This window comes from Equus caballus, chromosome 30 (assembly GCF_041296265.1).
Source record: "Equus caballus isolate H_3958 breed thoroughbred chromosome 30, TB-T2T, whole genome shotgun sequence".
Lineage (NCBI taxonomy): Eukaryota > Metazoa > Chordata > Mammalia > Perissodactyla > Equidae > Equus > Equus caballus.
The window spans coordinates 10,570,749-10,591,622 of record NC_091713.1 but is presented as its reverse complement, the minus strand read 5'-3'; the positions used below and the strand labels follow the sequence as shown (position 1 = coordinate 10,591,622).

Below are 20,874 nucleotides of genomic sequence, written 5' to 3'. Positions count from 1 at the left end.
TAACCTGCAGTAATGCAAGACATAGGAATATAGTTTGGAAAAGAAGAAATAAACTGTTAATAGATGACACGATTAGTAGATAATTCCAACAAAACTCTACAAAAAAGCTATTAGAACTAGTAGGCAAATTTAGCAAGGTTGCAGCATGCAAGACTATTACACATCAATCAATTGTATCTCTATGCACTAGCAATGAACAACTTGAGACTGAAAAATACTATTTGCAATATCATCAAAACATGAAAGGCTTAGGGATAAATACAACAACATATGTATAAGCTTTGCCTGCTGAAACTATAAAACATCGATGAGAGAATTTAAAGAAGACCAAAATAATGGAGAGAGATATTTTGTTAATGGATCAGAAGACTCAATAATATTAAGATGTCAGTTCTTTCCACATTGATCTATAGATTCAATGCAATCTCAGTCAAAATCCTAGTAGGCTTTTTGGGTGGAAATTTATAAGCAATTCTAAAATACATATGGAAAAGCAGAAGACCTAGACACCCCAAATGACTTTGGAAAAATAAAACTCCAAGAACAAATTTGGAGAAATTGCATATAGACTTTCTATAATTCTAAGTAATCAAGACAAGTAATAATTCTAAGTAATCAAATAGACATTGGCTTAGGATAGGCACAGATATCAATGGAACAGAATAGAGAGTCCAGAAATAAACCTATCCCTACCATTTCCTCATATTATATATAGAAATAAACTCAAAATGGATTGTAGTTCAAAGCATAAAACCTGTAACTATAAAATGTCTACTAGAAATCGTAGGATAAAATCCTTGTCACCTTGGGTTAGGCAAAAATTTCCTAGGTAAAATGCAAAAGGCACTGTTCGTAAAAGAAAAGTAACTTTGAAAGATATTATTAAGAAAATAAAAAGACAAACCACAGATTGGGGAAAATTATTTGCAACGCACATATCTGATTAAAGACATATTCAAAATATATAAAGAAATCTTACTGCTTAAAAAGTCAAACCCAATACAAATAAGGTCAAAATATTGAACAGACACTTCAATAAGGAAGACATGCAGGTGGTAAAGAAGCATATGTGAAGATGTTAGTATCCATTAGTTATGAGAGACATGCAAATTGAAACCACAGAGACACTACAAGCTGCCTAGGATGAGCACGCTTATCCACGTGTGGATAAACAAATCCAGACAATAAAAAGGAACAAACTCTGGTACTTGGAGTACATGCATCAATCCCTCAAAGCACTATGCTAAGTGAAAAAGCCATACACAAAAGACTACACATTGTATGATTCCATTTAAATGACATTCTGGAAAGGCAAGAAAGCATAGGGACATAAATCAGATCTGTGGCTGGTGGGGTCTGGAATGGGAGAAGGGAGTTGACCACAAAGGGCATAAAGAAACCTCTTGGGGTGATGGAAATAGTCTACGTATTGGTTTTGGTGGTGGTTAGGGTGGTTATATAACTGTATACATTTATCAGAATTCATCAGATTTCACAAATAAAGGGTGAATTTTACTGTATGTAAATTATTATAAATCTTTCCTTAAAAAAAGAAAAAAACTTGTGGGATACAGATGTAGGTAAAATTGTGCTCAGAGAGATATTTATAGCCTCAGAGCCATACCTTAGAAAAGAAGAAAAGATAAAAATTAATGTTCTAAAAACTTCTCTCAAGAAACTAGAAAATGTTAAACCTCAAGAATGTAGAAGGAAGGACAGTATAATGTTGACCACGATGCCAGACAATGGACCATGGGAGAGATGACAGTTCAGAAACAAGCCCACATGTGTAAGGGGACCCGATGTATGACAAGGTGCCACTGATGTAGGAAAGAATAGTCTTTTCAATAACTGGTGCATGGTCTATTGGATATACAGAATTAATAAAAAAGGTTCTTGGTTGCTACGTCACACTATTTACAAGCATCAATTACAGGAAGATTATAGATTATAGATATAACTATATAAGATAAAACAAAGCTTCTAGAAAGTAACATAAGAGAATGTCTTCATGACCTTAGAGTGGGCAAATATTGAACAAGAAATGTACATTCACCGTAAAAACATTGAGAAATTGGATTTTATTAAAATTAAGAACTTCTGTTTATCAAGATATACAGTTAAGACAGTGAAAGACAAGCCACATGATTGGAGAAGACATTTGCTGCACAGACACACACACACACACACACACACACACATGCTCAATAAAATAGTCTTTCCAGAATATATACAGAAATCTTACTATTTAATAAGGGAAAAAGAGTCAACCTAATAAAAATGGGCAAAAGACCTGGAAAGAAACTTTACAAAAAGAAATAGTAAAATGGTCAATAAATATAAGAAAATATCTTGACCTCATATAGTCGTCAAGAAAAACAAAATAAGATGATGTGAGACAACAGCAAACAAACACCAAAAGTGCTATCAATAAAAAGGCTGGCAATACCAAGTGTTGACAGGGATATCCTGGAATTCTCAGACACTGCTTGAGACAGTCTAACTTTAGATCATTTGGTGCTATCAGCTAAAGCTTAACATGTACATGCCCTATATCCCAGAGATTTTATTCCTAGGAACACACCAACAGAAATAAATACATGTAGGCACCAAAGACAGATGTGAGAATGTTAATGACACCATTATTTGTAATAATTTAAAAGCTGGAAATGACCCAAATGTCCATCAACAATAGGATGGATAAATATATCGTGATAGATTTATTTAATGGAATAAAATGCAGCAATGAACAGTTGTGACATGCTACAACATGGAAAAAGCTCATAATCATGGCGTCTTTGAGCAAGAGAAAACACACTATAGAGTATATATTGGATAATTCCATACATATAAAGTTTAAAAATATGCGAAACTAACCTCTGATGTATAGGAACCAGGCTAGTGATCACCTTTGGAGGGATGATGACCAAGAGGGTGCATGAGAGACTTCCGGGGGGCTGATAACGTTCCATTTCTTGATCTGCGTGGTGGTTCCACAGTTGTGCTCACTTTGTAAAAATTCATGGAACAGTACACTTAAGGTTTATGCATTTTTCTGCATGAATGTTATATTTCCATTAAAAAAATTTTACTTAAAATCACAGTTTTTTTCGGTCTATGTAGTATTTGACCATATGGATATTGGATATTCATTGTTTGCTTAAGCCACTCCCTCTGTTTGTTCATTTTAGATGTGTGTTATATTTTGCTATTATGAAAAATATTTTTTTTTTTTAACAATTACCTTGTCTTACTTTTCTGATTCAAATCTTTGACTATTTTCTAAAAATATATTCCTGGAAGTAGAAATACTGAGTCAAAAAATAGAAAACATTTTAAAGACACTGAATACATGTTTCCAAATGATCTTCCGGAAAGATTGTCTCACTATTAAAATGTCAAAGGTCAATCTTATCCAGACAGATTTAAATGTTCATAGCTCTTATCCTGCTGGACCTTTCCAGTATTTGACACTGTCAACCACCTCTTATTTCGTAGTTATATTTTGCTTTGGCATCCTTTCCACGGCCCTGCCCAGCCCAGTCACCTCCTGCCCTTCCTTGTGCTTGGTTATGCATATGCCCCAGGGCTCAGTTCTGGGCTCTTTTTTCTCTCCTCTCCTGTAGAGGAATTCCTCCCTTGCATTTTCGCTTTCCCCTCCCTGTTCATGATTTCCTCTTTTCTTTCCAAACTCCTGTCTTGCTCCGCATTTGCAACAGCTAGGCATTGTCTATTTTCATGTCCTACCATGATCTCAAATGTAATTAAGTAGTGTGAACCATGGTTAATGAGCTAATACATATTTGAAAAGGCAGAAAGAATGAATGATAATATTCTGAAGCCCTCAGGAATTGTTAGGACGTGCCCTCCAGCTCACATTCCCTTGACTCCTAATTCATCTCTCTTTTCCCCTTTTCTCGCTCTCCTTTCTCTCTACCTCTCACTGCCTTCCTAAACTCTCTCCCTCTTTTTTGCTCACACCATCATTATTTTTCCCTTTTTGTTCCATTTTATCTTCTCTCCATACTAAGTTATACAAAATATGATTGAATAGTTTTCCATTTAGTTTACTTTTTTGAATAAAGTTTTATGATCCTATGTTTATAAATAGAACCACTAAAATTAAAAACAGGTGAGTTTTGTTTTCTAAGAGAAAATAATTCATTTGCTATATTGAATGTGGCCTATCCTTAATTGGAAAAAAGTACTCATTGATTATTCTAACTTGCTGAAAGTGTCACATTAATGCTATTGGTTGTTGCGTGTTTACTAGCTATGTGCTTGTTGTATGTTACTTTTCTTATTCTTTAGAGTAGTGCTTTGAGGTAGGTTTATATTTTCTCAAGTGAGAAACTGAGGCCTAAGCAGGTTATCTTGTCCAGTCACATATCTGGTAACCCGGGTTCAAATCCCAGCTTTGTCTGGCTCCTGAGTCCGTGCTCTTAATTTCTCTATTGGGAACTCAAGTTAATACTATTAACTTGAATGTCAATAATGTCTCTGATTACCACTCCCTGGAGGAAAGGAACAGATAGTACATCTCTCAGAAACAGAAGGATCTTTATGATGTCTCTCTCCTGGCCCCTTCTACCTCTGTAATCTCCTTTGATGATCCTAAGAGAGATTAATAAAGTTAATAGTCCTGCTGGACACTTGGGGCATGGACAAGGCCATCAGAATAGAGGCCTTGCTGTGTGTCCCAACGGATGTGCTTAGGGCAGAGGGTGGAGTGTAGATCGTGGGTTAGAGACCTCTGAAGCAGACAGACATCCTATACAGCACTCTGTATATGATTTTTCCTTTCCAGTCCTCGTCAGCTTCACCCTTAAGTCCACTGGGAAAAGATAAAAAAATAAACATGTCCCAATTCCTTCTTATTTATGACCTGTGTGAATGAAAGTGCATATTAGGAAGTGATTAGCTGAAATCACGCTTTAATGTGTAAGCCAGAGCCATCCGATTTATTATTGGTGCTTCTACCACCGTGGGTTGCTGTCATATGTATTTCTGGCTGGTTGAGGTTTGAGGGCTGGCTTATCCTGATATTTAGGAGCCCACAAGATTCTTCTTGAAACCCTTTCTCTCCTTTGTTTGTTTGTTTGATTTGTTGTGTTATAAAGATAACAGATCAGCAATTACGTTTGCTTACACTCTACACTGGATAGAGGAATGCTCAACATTAATGTACTTACAACTGTTCCCATATAATACAGAATTCTATCTCTTTTTCTTTAACACACACACACTCTTTCATCACATCTCCATTCCCACGGTAACACTCAAGAAATGTTTATTGTGAAAATAAACAGTAACAAGGTGCTCAGAGAAGAAAAAGCTTTATTTGGCTGAGAAACCCGAATATTAAGGATTGTTGGTCTTAACAACCAGCCTGGAGAAAGAGTGGCAACGCATGGCTGCCTTTGTGGAGAATAGGCTCTGCGCTTCTCAGGCACAGCATTCACGTTTGCTTCTTCCAGACCAGGAGCGGTCATTACTCTGTATGAAGCCTTTCCTCATCCACAAGAGGAGGGAATCACACTTTTACCTCTCTTTCCAATCCAAGTGAAAAACAGGCCCAGAATTTCTGAAGGCCTGGCTATCAGCTGGCTCCCAGACCACAGAGAACATGGTAGGACTCCTTGGCATAAAACCAGGAGGAGGATTTGCTTGAGACTCTGAAGAGGAAAGGAGACTTTGGGGTTCCACGTGTATGAAACTGGAGAAGGGAGAAGAGTGGTGGAGCCAACAGATCAGCAACGATCAGAGAGGACTAGCTAATACTATTAGTGCTCTTAAATGGTATTGTAATTATTGGTTTGTATTTCTGTCTTTCCAACTCGCAAGTGATGGCCCTAAAAGCTGGGACTTTTTCTTACTCACGTTTTTACCCTGTCACCCAACAGCGAGCTAGAACAGAGCAGACGCGCAATGACTGTTGGCTGAACGAACACATGTAGGTAGAAATTGACATTGGATCCAGTAAAAACACTCATCCACAGACTATGAGAGGAGTCAAGCTCATTATTGTCACTTTTCCTACAGAGAACACGAAATAGCGATCACGAGCTTTTCATGGATGTCACAGCGCCCTCTCCAATCAGGGCTTCTTTTACCCCATACAGAGAGTTTGCAACATTGTACAAAGTTCCCTGCTCACTGCTGTCACTGCGCCTCCCAGCCAGGTGCCTGGGAAAGTTACTGCATGACTGGCAGGCAATTAGCGCTGTGAAACCCTCAAGAATCTAATCCCCAGAGGAAGGTGATGACGATGTATTACTTTCAGATGACATTTTCTTAACTGGCTTGCAGACCTAAACACTTTGGAGTAGCGGGAAATTTCTTTGAGATGCTGTAGCAGACCAAAGTGAAGCTGAACGCAGAGCAGCTGTTGGCCTCTCTGGGCCATGGAGCTGAACTGGAGCCAAGCCTCTCAGCTGCCTGGGGCCTCTCCTACTTCTGCTATTGACCAAAAACCCTCCTAGTAGGAAACGCAAAATGAGACAGGGCTGGAACATTTCAACATAATTCTCTTAAGAGTGCTCCTTCTTAATCAAAGACTGGAATTGCTTTTCCCTGAGATTCCTCTTCCTTTAGAGAAGCTTTATTTCTTGCTTGCTTTCTAAATTTCTAGCTAAAAACACAGTTTCTGGACTCAAGGGAATGCTAGGAGGAAATGAGGAGGGAAAGCTGAACATTCTGGGTAATCTTCATACTATAAGACTGAGGGCATACGTTGTAGAGCATCACACAGCATCACATAGAGGCAGAGCCCTCAGTCTACGGCCTGGCCCTTCGTCCAGGTGAAGAGCCATGGAACCAACACTGGTCCTTCCATCCCAGCAAACAAGAGAGGAAGCCGTTTATTCCTGAGCAGACATGTGCTTCTGTTGTAGCAAAAAAGAAGTCTAATAGTGAAATGGGGGACTAGTCAAAAAGGTGAGAGGGGAAAGGATGTCAGGATACAGGGAGGATCTATGCAAACATTTAAAGTTGGTGAAACCACAGCCATCCCTTTGTTCCTACAGTGTTCCTTTCTCCACCTCACTCCCACTAATGTCCAACCTGCTCTCAGGAGAGACCATTTCTAGCCACTTTCCTCTCAGAGCACCCTTAAACCAAAGCCTTTCCTCCTCACTGGAAGCCTTTGATCTAACTGCGAATTACGACTGACTTCTTCATGAAGGGATTTAAAGTGTCAGAGAAAAGGTAAGGCAGATCCCTACGGTGCCACCTTCCCCCCGCCAGGCAGGTAATGGCTCATTCCCATTGCGGGCTCTGATGCGAGAGCATCTTCACAGGAGAACCTCCTCCTTTCTCACGTCTTTCCAGCTACGCCCCTCAGGGCAAGCTCTTCCACTGTACCTTAGGAAACTGCTTTCAAGATTCTCACTATTTCACACAACCGATACAAAGTCAAAGACTCTAGATTCATCTCTGAATACTTCGACTATGCGTTATTTGCCAAACTCTATAGAAAAAATGTTTCATTGATTGCTTGATTTAATAGGTGTTTACTGAGGACATTAACCATATGCCAGGTACTGGGCTAGATGCTGGAAATTAATACTTGCCATCACTTAGAGACTTTAGTGTTATTGCTCTTCCGAGTAGACTAAAAGAAGTTTAATATGGATGAAGTAATCAGTTTTATCTGGTTCCCTCGCAGACTGTCATATTACTTTATTTATTCATTCAAACATTTTATGAGTTTCTATCATGCACCAGCCTCATAGAAACTAAGTGGCCTAACTCCTTTCTAACTCCAGAATCTACCAAAAGCTCTCTGGGTTTCAGTCAGACCCTACCACTCACCAGCTGTTATTTAAACCTTCCAGCCCTCAGTTCCCTCACCTTTAAGTCAGGCATAATAATAGCATCTATTTCATAGAACTGTATTGAGTTTTGAATGAGAAAATCCAAGTATAGTTCTTAGTGTATGATAAGCACACAAAAAACATGAGCTATTTAGCTAGATATAAGAAATGATGTTTATAGTCATTTGGAAGAATAACCCTGGAGTTGAATTTGTATATCAGATTTAGAGAGGTATGTTTTAGGAAGAGGTGTAGCCATTGCAGGCCCCTGTGCCTAAAGAAACAAAAGTTGAACTGCAGTGGATGTAGTGATCAGCCCACCAGGTATGAAGGGTCTCCAGGGAAACTAAGCAACAGCAGCAGAAGCACTACACCTGAGAATGATCATTACCACCTTTGCTACCTCAACCACCATCACTGTCACCATCACCAACACCTCCATTACTACCTCAAGTATCTTCAACCAATATCATCACCTCCACCAACATCACCACCACCACCAATGCCACCATTACTACCTCTACTATCTCCAACCAATACCCTCATTTCCACCACTATCACCATCACCACTACTATAATCACTATCACCACTGCTATTACCACTTCCACTATCATTAAATACTACCACCGTCGCCACCACCACTTGCATCACCCCAGACGTTACGATTATTACTAACATACGTCTCAGTGTTTCTCAAAGAACGGGCATATCAGCACCTGATTCAGAATCCTCTGGGCCTCTTATTAAAATTACAACATCCTGTGCCTCATCCCAAACTTACTGAATCCAAATCTGGGTATAGTCCCTAGAAATGTGCATTTAAACAAGCTCCCAAGTGATTTATAGGGAGTTAAAATAGGACAATCGCTGAATTTGAGGACATGTGTCTCCAGGGAGCCCAGGTACCGTGTGCACACCCTGGGATTCCTTACGTTTCTACTGAAGCCTCTGCTGGGTGTTTGACTGAGTCAGGCCTCTGGAGTGTGACAGAGGAGAATTCACAGGTATCAAGGCATAATGAAAATCAGGGCAAAACTAAATGTCTAAAAGGGTTAAATTGTATTCAGACCAAGTGCTTGTGTATTCTAGGAAGGTACAGCTGGGCTTCATTTCTCTGACCCTGGGATCCCTCCCCTATAATATGAGGAAATGCCCAAAGTCATGTGGTTGCTAATGTCAGAACCCGGACCAGAAACCACAGCTTCTGACTCTCAGACTGGTTTGGTTGGTTTTCCAAGGAGCTGGTCCAGGAGAAGGGAGGCAGAGGAAAACAGCAGCAAACGCAGATTGATTCGGGGCCAGCTGTGACTCAGCCCACGGACAAGATTGAGTGTATAACATTATGGGAGATAATGACGTGTAGCCAGCGACCAGGCCCAGAGAGCAAAATAAGAGAAGGGAGAAATTTGTCTTTGGACACTTTGATTTCTCTCTTCCGTTTCTGCTTTTCCTTTTAGTTCAATCCCTCACCCCTTCCAGCTCGTGCCCGAAGGCTAGTTGCCTCAGGGGCCACCCTCCCATCCAAATCTCCTGGTGCATTTTCCTTCCTGATCTTCCCTCTCCTACCTGTCAGCTCTCTGCTGCTGCCTGTCCCTGGGCCTCCTGGCTCCAGCCACACTGGACTCCTTGCCGTGTACCTGTGTCACATCCACAGCCCCTCCCACCGCAGGGCACTCCCTGGTCCTTCTGCTCAGGTCTCTGCCTGTTTCTCTCCCTCACTGCCTGACAGTCTTTATTCAAATACGCCTTGTTAAAAAGCTCTTTCCTGCTAACCCAGTAAAAGTGGTCGTGCCTCACCCCCATCCCTCCCCTGCCTTATTTTTCACTACCTGACACGTCATGTCAATATTGTTGGTCTGTTTCTCTCTCTCCTCTCACCAGAATGTAAATTGTTGAGAGCAGGAATTAACGTCTGTTTGATTCCGTCCCTGGCACATAGTAGGCACTCAATAAATATCCAAACAAAGGAATCGCCCAGGAACAAACAACTGTGCCTCAGGCTCTGTTGGAGGCTGAGCTCTGCTCACACAGTTGATATTCACACCTCACCCCTGCCAGGTGGGACATCACATTTGACAAGGACTTTCAGGAGAAAATGTCTTACTCCAAAGAGTGGCCACAGGGCGGACGCTGTGGCATTTGTGTCAGTCCATGGAAGCCGACATTTTGAAGCCATGCTCAGCCACCTTAGAACTACCCTACACTCACTATTCGTCTCTGTAAACTCAGCAGCCGGCGCAGGCCGGGCACACGGTAGTTGTTGAATCAGTGCTGGTGAACTCCAACAGCGTGGGAGGCTCTGTTGCGCCCACATAGAAGGCCTGATCTGTGTGTAGTCGTTCAGTCGTCACTTCCATGAGGCTTTCTAATTGATGGCTGTTACCCCTTTTGCTTACAGAACTCTCACCTCACAACCAGCCCAACAGCCAGGCACAAATTCGGGTCCAGCTTATCTTTCTGCTGATGACCTTGTGCTCTGTTACCATGGTATTGCCACATGTGACTTACAGACAACATAAGGTGGTCACACAAAGAACCCAGGCTTTCTCTAGAGAGCAAATAATTGCTTAAGTTCCTGGGTATAATTAAGAAGGTTGAGATCTGATTGCCCGTTTCGCACCAGGCTTTCCTAGTGAGCCATTTCCCTAAGTGGGAAAGAAAATTGTTGTGCGAAGCAATTGTACCTTAACCCAGCATACAGCTCACGACTTTCATTTTTAATCAGTGCTAAATTTATCAGATCTTGCCTGGATTTGCAATAGAACAGCTGCCAAGCAAACTGTGAAGGAACAGAACGCGTCAACATTCAGCTAAAACCAGCACGGAAATCCTTCCAATGCAAAACCAGCAGTTATTGTCAAAAAGAGCCCACCTGAGCGATTGCCGCTGACGAAGGGAACGTCGCACACCTAAATCTTCTGCAAGACGCCTGAACACACATCCATGAGCAATTGCTTATCTGCAGCAAAGGGTTTCCATTCACTGGACAAAGATGCCAACGTAAGGAACCCATTTTCAAATGCATCTTAACTCCTGTTAATGGTTAACTCCTATTGCTTATAAGTTTTACCCACTAGATAGGCTTGTTCTCAGGATCCTGTTCAATTTACCATTTACCTCATTTAATTAACGTAATTGAATAACTTCAAATTTAACAGTATCTTTCTTTATTCTACCCAAGGTTTTCCCCCAACTTTAGCTAAAATATCATAGTTCTCATCTTAATGAAGAACTCTGCTGATCCTATTTAAATGTTTAACGCCCCAATATTCTCCATTATTACCCTGTCCCTTCTATGGTCCTTCACAGCACTTATCACTATTTCTTACTTATTTTGTTACTGTCTATATTCTCCCCAACTCAACTGTCAGCTCCACAAGCCAGGATTTGTGTTTATTTCCTTTCCTTAGAGCCTGCCCGACCTAGGCAAAGTGCTCAATAAATATTTGTTGAACGAATGAATCAATGAATGATGGTTAAGAGTGTTGACTTCAGAGTCAGGCTATCTGGAGTTAAACCCAGGCTCTACCCCCTGAGGGAGATGTTTAAGCTTTTTAAGCCTCAGTTTCCTCTTCTACAGAATGAAGACGATAATATTAACACTAACACTGCAACTAACAGTAAGGCTGCATCTCATGGTGTTATGAATGGCAGAGGAAGGTTGCATGTAAAAAGTCGGCAACATTCTGGACACAAGGAATTCCCTTGGTAGAGGTGGATGCTGTTGGTTGCTTTTGTGCTCCACTGAGCATCCCAAAAGCTCTCAAGAGCCAAGGGGATCTGCCCAGAGGCCTTGGGAGTTGGGGATCCAGGCTCCTCTCACAAATCCCTTCAACCGTAACAGCATCTCCGCTTGGTTAAAATTTCTATTTCTTTCTTTCTTCTTCTTTTTTTTTAGGAAGATTAGCCCTGAGAAAACTGCTGCCAATCCTCCTCTTTTTGCTGAGGAAGACTGGCCCTGAGCTAACATCCATGCCCATCTTCTTCTTCTCTACATATGGGACGCCAACCACAGCATGGCTTTTGCCAAGCAGTGCATGTCCGCACCCGGGATCCAAACCGGCAAACCCCGGGCGGCTGAGAAGCAGAACCTGTGAACTTAACTGCTGTGCCACTGGGTCGGCCCCTCTATTTCCTTTTTTTTTTTTTTTTAAGGTTATAAAAGTTAACATCCTTGTGAAATTACAGTGGTACATTATTATTAGTCATGTTGTAGGTACACCACTTCACCCCTAGTGCCCTCCCCCCACCCACCTTTCCCCTGGGAACCACCGATCAGTTCTCTTTGTCCATATGTTAACTGCCACCTATGAGTGGAGTCATACAGAGTTCGTCTTTCTCTGCCTGGCTTATTTCACTCAACATAATACTCTCAAGGTCTATCCATGGTGTTGTGAATGGGACAACTTTGTCCTTTTTTATGGCTGAGTTGTATTCCATTGTATATATATACCACAACTTTTTTATCCAATCATCAGTTGCTGGGCACTTAGGTTGGTTCCATGACTTGGCTATTGTGAATAATGCTGCAATGAAGATAGGGGTGCATGGAGCTTCTGAAATTGCTGATTTCAGGTTCTCAGGCTATATACCCAGTAGTGGGATGGCTGGGTCATAAGGTATTTCTATTCTTAACTTTTTGAGGAATCTCCATACTGTTTTCTATAGCGGCTGCACCAGTTTGCATTCTCACCAACAGTGTATGAGGGTTCCGTTTTCTCCACAGCCTCTCCAACATTTGTCACTCTTGGTTTTGGATATTTTTGCCATTCTAACAGGTGTGAGGTGATATCTTAGTGTAGTTTTGATTTGCATTTCCCTGATGATTAGTGATGATGAGCACCTTTTGATGTGTCTATTGGCCATCCGTATATCTTCTTTGCAGAAATGTCTGTTCATGTCCCCTGCCCATTTTGTAATTGGGTTATTTGATTTTTTATTGTTGAGTTGTGTGAGTTCTTTGTATATTATGGAGATTAACCCTTTGTCGGATAAATAACTTGTGAATATTTTTTCCCACTTAGTGGGCTGTTTTTTTGTTTCAATCATGTTTTCCCTTGCCTTGAAGAAGCTCTTTAGCCTGATGAAGTCCCATTTGTTTATTCTTTCTATTGTTTCCCTCATGTGAGGGGTTATGGTGTCTGAAAAGATTCTTTTGAAGCTGATGTCAAAGAGTGTGCTGCCGATATTCTCTTCTAGAAGACTTATTGTTTCAGGCCTAATCTTTAGGTCTTTGATCCATTTTGAGTTTATTTTAGTAAATGGTGAAAAAGAATGGTTGATTTTCATTCTTATACATGTGGCTGTCCAATTTTCCCAGCACCGTTTGTTGAAGAGACTTTCTTTCCTCCATTGTAGGCCCTCAGCTCCTTTGTTGAAGATTAGCTGTCCATAGATGAGTGGTTTTATTTCTGGGTTTTCAATTCTGTTCCATTGATCTGTGCATCTGTTTTTGTACCAGTACCATGCTGTTTTGATTACTGTGGTTTTGTAGTATGTTTTGAAGTCAGGGATTGTGATGCCTCCAGCTTTGTTCTTCTTTCTCAGGATTGCTTTAGCAATTCGGGGTCTTTTGTTGCCCCATATGAATTTTTGGATTCTTTGTTCGATTTCTGTAAAGAATGACATTGGAATTCTGATTGGGATAGCGTTGAGTCTGTAGATTACTTTAAGTAGTAAGGACATTTTAACTATGTTTATTCTTCCAATCCATGTGCAGGGAATGTCTTTCCATCTCTTTATGTCGTCGTCGATTTCTTTCAAGAAGGTCTTGTAGTTTTCGTTGTATAGATCTTTCACTTCCTTGGTTAAATTTATCCCCTCTATTTCTTTTTAATTTGCTTACTGTTACAGGTAAGATTTCATTTGGGAAAAAAATTATTCTACACTTTTAAATAGTTTGAAGTTCATCATCATTAGTAGTATGAAGAGAAACATTTAACTTTCATTCTTCTAGGATTGAGCATTGGTGCTTCAGATGACAACTTTGCATCTGTCTAATGGACAATGTTGTCCATTGCAGTCTAGGGAACAGAAAGAGACGGGAAGAGTAGATCGCATGGAGAAAAAAAGGGAGTCAAGTTACGATGCTTGCCAAGGGCAATACCCGGCACAGGGCAGGTACTCAGGAAACAGCAGCTCCATCTCCTTCCTCATGGATGCATAAGGCAGCCACAAACCCACATCCAAAAGTAAAGCAAACTTATTTTAAGTCTCAGTGCTCATGCTGTGAGGCTTGCCTGTCATTTGGATCATACAGAGCATAGATCCCATGTGTAGTAGGAGCAAAAAGGCACAGTGATCTCTTGAAAAGATTTCAGAAACTTATGCCTGATCTTTGTTTCCATTTATTTTTTCTGTATTAACAACCAGAGAAACTGGAGCTCATCCACAGACCCCACAGCCAAAATCAGATCGGCCGTCAGCCCAGGAAGAATCCACCTGTCGGCATTCTTGACCAGCGTTCGCCTGGACATTTACCTCAGAGAAAAGCCCTCGGATTCCTTCCTAAATAAATGCTTCATCACAAAGAAAAAGCAAGAATAGGAATGCTTGCTGCAGAAAGCCCCTCCTGGTAATCAACAGCCATGGCTACTAGTGCGTTTTTGTGACTGCGCTCAGCCACTGTGGGAAATGACATTTCCAGCCTCCAAGGTTGAACTCTCACCTTGCTGGCCTCCTCACTGCCATATTTTGAGAGTCTGGTGAAAGGCCTCCCTTGGCCAACAAAAGACAGGAGGAAGCAACAGGGGATTAGTGCGGGGCCAGAACATGAGGACAGGACTTGAAGGGACCGACCTGGGGAAAGAACAACGCTGGGCTTTGGGAAACGGTCCTGCGTCTGATTGACAAAAAATGCGACTCGGGAAGTGACTCAAGACTCCTTCCCACCACTGGGTTAACTCAGGACTGGCTTGGGAAGAGAGGGGCACTGAAAGGGAGTCTTCGATGAGCATACAGAGAAGAGGAAAGGGATAGGAGAGATGGGGAGGGGAGTCGTGTGATCCCTCAGACCAGGTATAGTCAGAACCTGAGTCCTGAAACTCAAATCATCGATTTGACTTTTTTCAAAGTCTCTGCTGGCCTCAAATCTCTGAGCCCCGGACCTAGGCTGACCACCCTTGGCGTCACCCTCAGGGCTCACTTAAAACCTGGTTAGCTCTTTGAACACCACCCAGCGGTCTCCACACTTGGTCCTCTGACAGTGCTTGTCTGCATTGGGCTTGTAGGCAGAGCTCTGATTCTGACCCCAGGCAGTTGGCAGCCTGGCCTCTTCCTCTGGCCTCCCTCCTGTGTGCCTCTCCTGTGCCCCCCACCTACCTCAACATGAAGGTATTCAGGTCCACAGTTTAGACATCCTGTGAGGTACTAGAGATACCATCTGAATCCAGCTCTGTCCGTCTGTCCCAGTCTAGTATAGAGCAGTGTTTTTTTTTTAAATGTTTTTAACGCCAATTCACAGAAAGATGAAATTTTGCATAATTACTTAATGCACATACCTACACAAATATACTTATATGTGTGTAGGTATGTGTATTAAAATTAAATAACTACAATTACACAAAACAACACTAATTAAGGAGCCATAAAATGAATTCTGATATTTTTTGTTCTATTCTACTCATTTTTTAACGCCAGTCACAACCCACTAAGTTGATTTTATGATCTGCAATTTTAAAAACCCTGGATTAGTGGAGGAGACAGACAAGAAAATAGATTATTATAATGTGGTTTGGATGGTATTACTGTAAGGTCACAGTCAGGGTACCACTGGAGCACCAAGGAGAAGAACCAGCAGGAAAGCAGATGCCAGTAACATGCTTGTGGCATCTCCTCCCACTGTGCTCCACTGCCTCCCAGGGCCTCCAGGAAGGTGACAGGAGCTGCGATTTTTACATGGCTGTGGATGGTAGGACTGGGATCATCAACCAGAAGGATAGGAGGAGCAGGGAAAAGGATCGCTGGCTGAAGTGACAACATGTGGAGGAGCAAAGGGCCCGGGAGCTGGCCTTGCGTGAGAAGCAGACAGTGGATGTAAGCAGAATGCAGAGGCTGAGCGGGAGGACTTCACCCTGAGGGTACTGGGAGGGCCTGCAGAAGATTTCAAGTGGATCAGGTTTATGTCTTAGAAAACCTGGGTGGATGCTGCTAGAAAAGAAAACATGTCCCACAGCCAAACTGTGAACAATTTGGAGAAGACACTTTCAGACCAAAAATACTCACAATTTACTCTGTGGTAGGTTTTTAATATTAGGGGAGAGAAAAAGAATGAGAAGACTAAGATGCAGTGGCGACTTGTCGTTTCACTTTATTCTTCAGCCTTCCACTCTTGGTTAGGCTCCTGGAATACGATAAATTTCAGACTGAAGTTCTCTCAGAGGTCGCTTGAGAAAGCTGAGGGCAGACAGAAAGTGTCCATGCCAGGGTCGCCTGGATGGGTCAGTGAGGAGGGATCCAACAGCAGGCATTTCTGTAGCTAAATTTATGCTGTTCAATAGGGCAGTCACTAGATCCTTGTGGCCATTTAGATTTAAATTTAAGTTAATGTAAATTAAATTTTTTTACAAAATCCAGTTCCTCAGTCACATTTCAAGAGCTTATGTGGCTGGTGGTCACTGGAGCGGTCATTTCCATCACTAGAGAAAGTTCTGTTGGACAGCATTGCTTTAGATAACTTCGTTCAGCCACATGTTAAGTCATTCTTCATATCTCACGATTTGTATATTCTGAGACAAATCTGCAAGTAGAGAGCTGGACTTAGAGAACAAGGATGTTCTGCTTCACTCCAGATAGTTTCTGGTTATTGCTAGTGGTCTTTTGTTTGAACCAAGGCCAGAGAAAGGACTCTCTCAAGGCTTGTTCATTCTCTTTTCCTCTCACTTTTGTTCTCAGTCTCTCTCTCTCTCACACATGCACAAATACACACAAGAATCTTTTCTTATACCTTGAAAGCCTTTTCCTGAGGAAAAAAATATGCTCGGTGACAAGGCCATATCTAATAGGATTTGGACATTTCTTCCTTTCCCCAACAATTAGTACAGATAAAATAAGGTTATCATGAGAAGTCAGGGCAACCTTGATCCACTGGGCTCTCAGAGAATAAATATGAGGAACGATAATCCTTAGGAAGATGTGTCACAGAGGAGTAGTGTCCCACAGGGAGTGAGAACAGAGTGCTTCTGATTACGCTTCACATGGCTGGAATGAGCCGCGTTCCTCGAAACCTGCTCAGAGGCCAGCCTGACTGAGGTCAGCAGGGAAGGCCCATGAACTTTCAAAATGCCTCCCCAAAACAGGCTGCATCCAGCAAACTCATGGGACCCCTGCCCACCATGTCCACTGCCACTGTCCTTGCCTTGACTCCTCCTGGACACCTGAAGATGCTGACCTGGGGTGGGTCCACTGGCTTACATGAAATCATAGAAGAGGACCTGCTCGTGAAGAGTTGCTTGGCAGCTAATGGCAAGGCAAGGCTCAGAACCTGGGTTTCCAGTTACCTGGCATGGAGCTTTTCCCAGTGGATATCACGGTATTTCATATTTTGTTAAATTCTATAAAGCTATTAATATTGGAAGAACAATTCCTTTTCTTCAGGGTCAAAAGAGAAAGAGTTAAGTGCCCCTTGAAAAATACACGTGAAAAAAAAAAACACATGTAGTTACAATTAACACATAATTCTACCAAGTACTGAAAAGTTTAAAAAGAAATTGTACCTGTGAAAGGCCTCTTACCACATTTTACAGTGTTCAGTAAATGGAGATTATGGCTGTTCTTACCTTGGTGACCAAGTAGTAGAACTGAGACAGACTTTTATACTCAGACAGAGCTGGGTTCAAGTCCAAGCCCGTCCAATTTCTACCTGGAGGCCTTTCGGCAAAACTAATTCTAGAAAAATGTGGAGCGGTGTAAAGTACTAATGGGCAAATTTATATTAAATAAGGTATGTCTAAAAAGTAAGCACTATAGATTGTTTTCCCCACTTGGACAAAAACTTACCTGTTCATCATTAGCATGTTCAATGAGTGATCAAATATGAAAGCAAGTCTATTCTGCATTAAAAAGCCACACAAAAGCATCCCTAATATACCAGGAACAGTGCTATTATAAGTAATAAATTAAAAAGTCCACTGATCTCTCTCTCTCGTTCTTTCCATGTGGCTGTTACATACGTTTATGAGATTTCTCACCTTGCCGATAGCGCTGATTTATCCCACGGTCTTGCCCTTCTTATAATAATTAGAAGCATCAAACAGATCATATAGGTGGCAAGAGAATAAAAAGTTTACAACGTTAATGTTGTAACTACGGTTCTGAATTACATACGCAGTAGGACCTCCTGAATAGCTTTCACGGTGGTGAAATGAGATTGAATTCTGTTTCCAGGCACTTCTTGGTCTCTGTCTGGCAGAGCCTTGACTGTGATTTTGTTCATCCAGAGAGGAAGAACTCATGGCAAAAATGCATTGAGAAGCGGGCTTTGCCTCTGCAGAGCATTTCCTGTGCACAAAGCCCTTTGCAGGCATGCTCATAACTTCTTTTCTCCCAGATAACAGCATCAGGGCCATCTAACCAGGTTACACAAATTGCATGCCGATGGCTCTGGGTGCTTTATGGACCTCTGCAAAACTGAAGGAGAACCCTCGTCTCCTGGCCTTAATAACAGTGCCAGATTGCTGCTGCTTCTAAAACAAAAAAATAAAATAAAGCAAACTAAAATCTCCTGGTCTTAAAGGGCAAGACTTTGAAGAGAACAAATATCTTGGGTTTTGTTCAATGCACATTTAAAGTGACAGTTACCACATTACCTATTATCGCTGCTGATTGCGTCTTACTGTGTTTAATTTTCTCGTTTCTCATTACGAGCTCTTTACTCTACGCAACTGTTTCCATTTATAGTGTAGGCTTTTCTCTCCAAAGCGTATAGAGTTTTCTGTCATCTCTGAGACGAAAATGATTTTTGGTTTTTTCCTTTGCAGTTACTCTTCGAAGTAAATGAATAAAAACACTACATTATTTATGTTCTGGATGGATAGACAGCAGGTCAAAACCCACACTAGTGCCTATGGCTTCAGCTGCCCCTCCACAGAGATGGAAATGATGGGGGGATCCAAAGCTCCCCTCCATCCTTTGGTCCATCTGGTAGGGGGACATCCTTTCTTGTCCCCCCTACCAGAACTAACTGCAAAGCCTTCATCTAAGTTTTCCAGAGACTTCTACGTTCTGGACTTCCTTTGAATAAGAAAAATTAAGGCAACAAAAGCAAAAGCATTTCACTGCTTCTAGATAGCTTTTTTCGGAACTTTTGAGCTCCCTGCTGATATCTGCATGAAATTGGATTCAATATTTTCCTCTCATTAAAATGTTCAGGAAGACTGGCGTGCTGTTAAAGGAGCGATATTTAATACAACAGTCTCAGGCTCTTATGTGCCCATCTGTTTATGATCTACAGGGACACAGATCTAAAGCAACTTCCATTTCCCTGTGGCCTGAGGTCTTCCCTTGACTCCTCACAATTTAAATCCCTGCTTTGAAGGAAGAAACCCAATCACATCAGTTTTGACAGTGCTGACTTTCCTTGTCTAAACATAAGATGCTCATTGTTCTGCAAAAACGCTGTGGTCAGAGAGTCAGAGAAGCTGAGTTTCTGAAAGGCAAGAAGAATTAGTTCAGTGCTTGCCTTGCCCAAAACTTATGATCTTCTCAAACAGGTTGTTCAGAACCTCAATATATGAGACGTATGATGATGGAGCTGCTCTGGTGGGGAGCACCAGAGAGGAGTCATAACTCTGCTCATTCCACCTCTGCCTGGAGCAAAAATGAATCTTTCATGTGCTCAATGAAAAATCAATCACTACACCGATCAGAAACTATAATGGCATGGGATTTTTAGCCATTTCTTCCTTTAATTTTCTTTAAGCACCAGAACTCTTTTCCCAAACAATTTCTATAGGTTCTTTCTTCGGCACTTGCTAGACAGTCTCGCAGCGGTGACTGTTGGCTGAGTTTCAATCTGTCTCTGATTTGCTCTTCTAGGCTCAGTCTTCAGCCCAGTGTTCGGTGGTTTTCTCCCCTAATAATGTTTCCCTAAGGAACCCAGGAAAAGACTGAGAGGCACTGTGGGATGGAGGCACTCCTGAACTGTGTTTCCATGGAAGACCCTATGAAGACAGGTTTGGCCCTAGAAACCTGCTGCCGAGAGAAGGAGAGAAGCATGGCCCTGTTCAAACAAGCCAGGGGCATCAAGGTGCATTTTAGTAGAGAAGGTGGTAAAGGAGGAGGTGGAAGGGACACAGTTATGTGCTGCTCTCAACCAGGGTTGCCAGATTTAGCTGGAAGGAAGGAAGGACAGAAGGAAGGGAGGAAGAAGGGAAGAAAGGAAATAAAAGAGAAGGTCACCATGGGACATACTTATACTAGAAAACTATTCATTGTTTATCTGAAATTCAGATTTAGCTGGGCATCCTTATTTGACCTGGCAACTCTATCCCTAACTCCCCCTTCTCTCTACGCTCCCACTGGAGCAGCTCCACCATTATCCATTTCATAAATCTTGATTCTACATAAAATTGTTTTAAGAGGGGATTCTGATGCTTTAAAAAAGTTAAAATGAGGGAACAGGTGAAAATCACCAATACGCTCCAGCAAATAGGTTTCATCTCTGGGTATATAGGACAGGAAAAGGATGTGCACATGCTATAAGTTCATGGTAAGAAATTTTAAAATTTATTTTATTATAATCTAACACACCCCAAGAAGACTGCAGGTACTAGATCGAATTTTTGGCTCCAATTCTCCTGTAGCCCTGTGTTTTTGCAGTTCCCCCCATTAGAGTCAGAATGTATTTCCCTGCCCCCTGACTTGGGTTTGGCAGCCTGTCTGCTTTGGCCAGTGGGATATTATCTGACGTGCGTGCATGGTTCGTCCTGTTCTCTTGCACTCTGCCATCTGCATGAGAAGACCATGCATCAGGGCTTAGTCCACTTGTTCTATAAAATGAGATCCTTGGAGCAGATCTAAATTGAACCTATGGCCTGGAGTCAAGCCCAGCTACTCATGAGC

At 41.7% G+C, this 20,874-nt stretch overlaps 1 long non-coding RNA gene across 1 annotated transcript in view; it reads left to right on the top strand.

Annotated features, from left to right (window-relative positions):
- The window catches only part of LOC111771324 (uncharacterized), a 54,272-nt gene extending 36,328 nt beyond the window's left edge, over positions 1-17,944 (top strand). Inside the window, exon 3 of the long non-coding RNA XR_002805089.2 lies at positions 14,188-17,944. This is a non-coding gene — a long non-coding RNA (uncharacterized lncRNA). The remainder of the gene's footprint in view (positions 1-14,187) is intronic.
- The last annotated feature ends 2,930 nt before the right edge of the window (positions 17,945-20,874 follow it).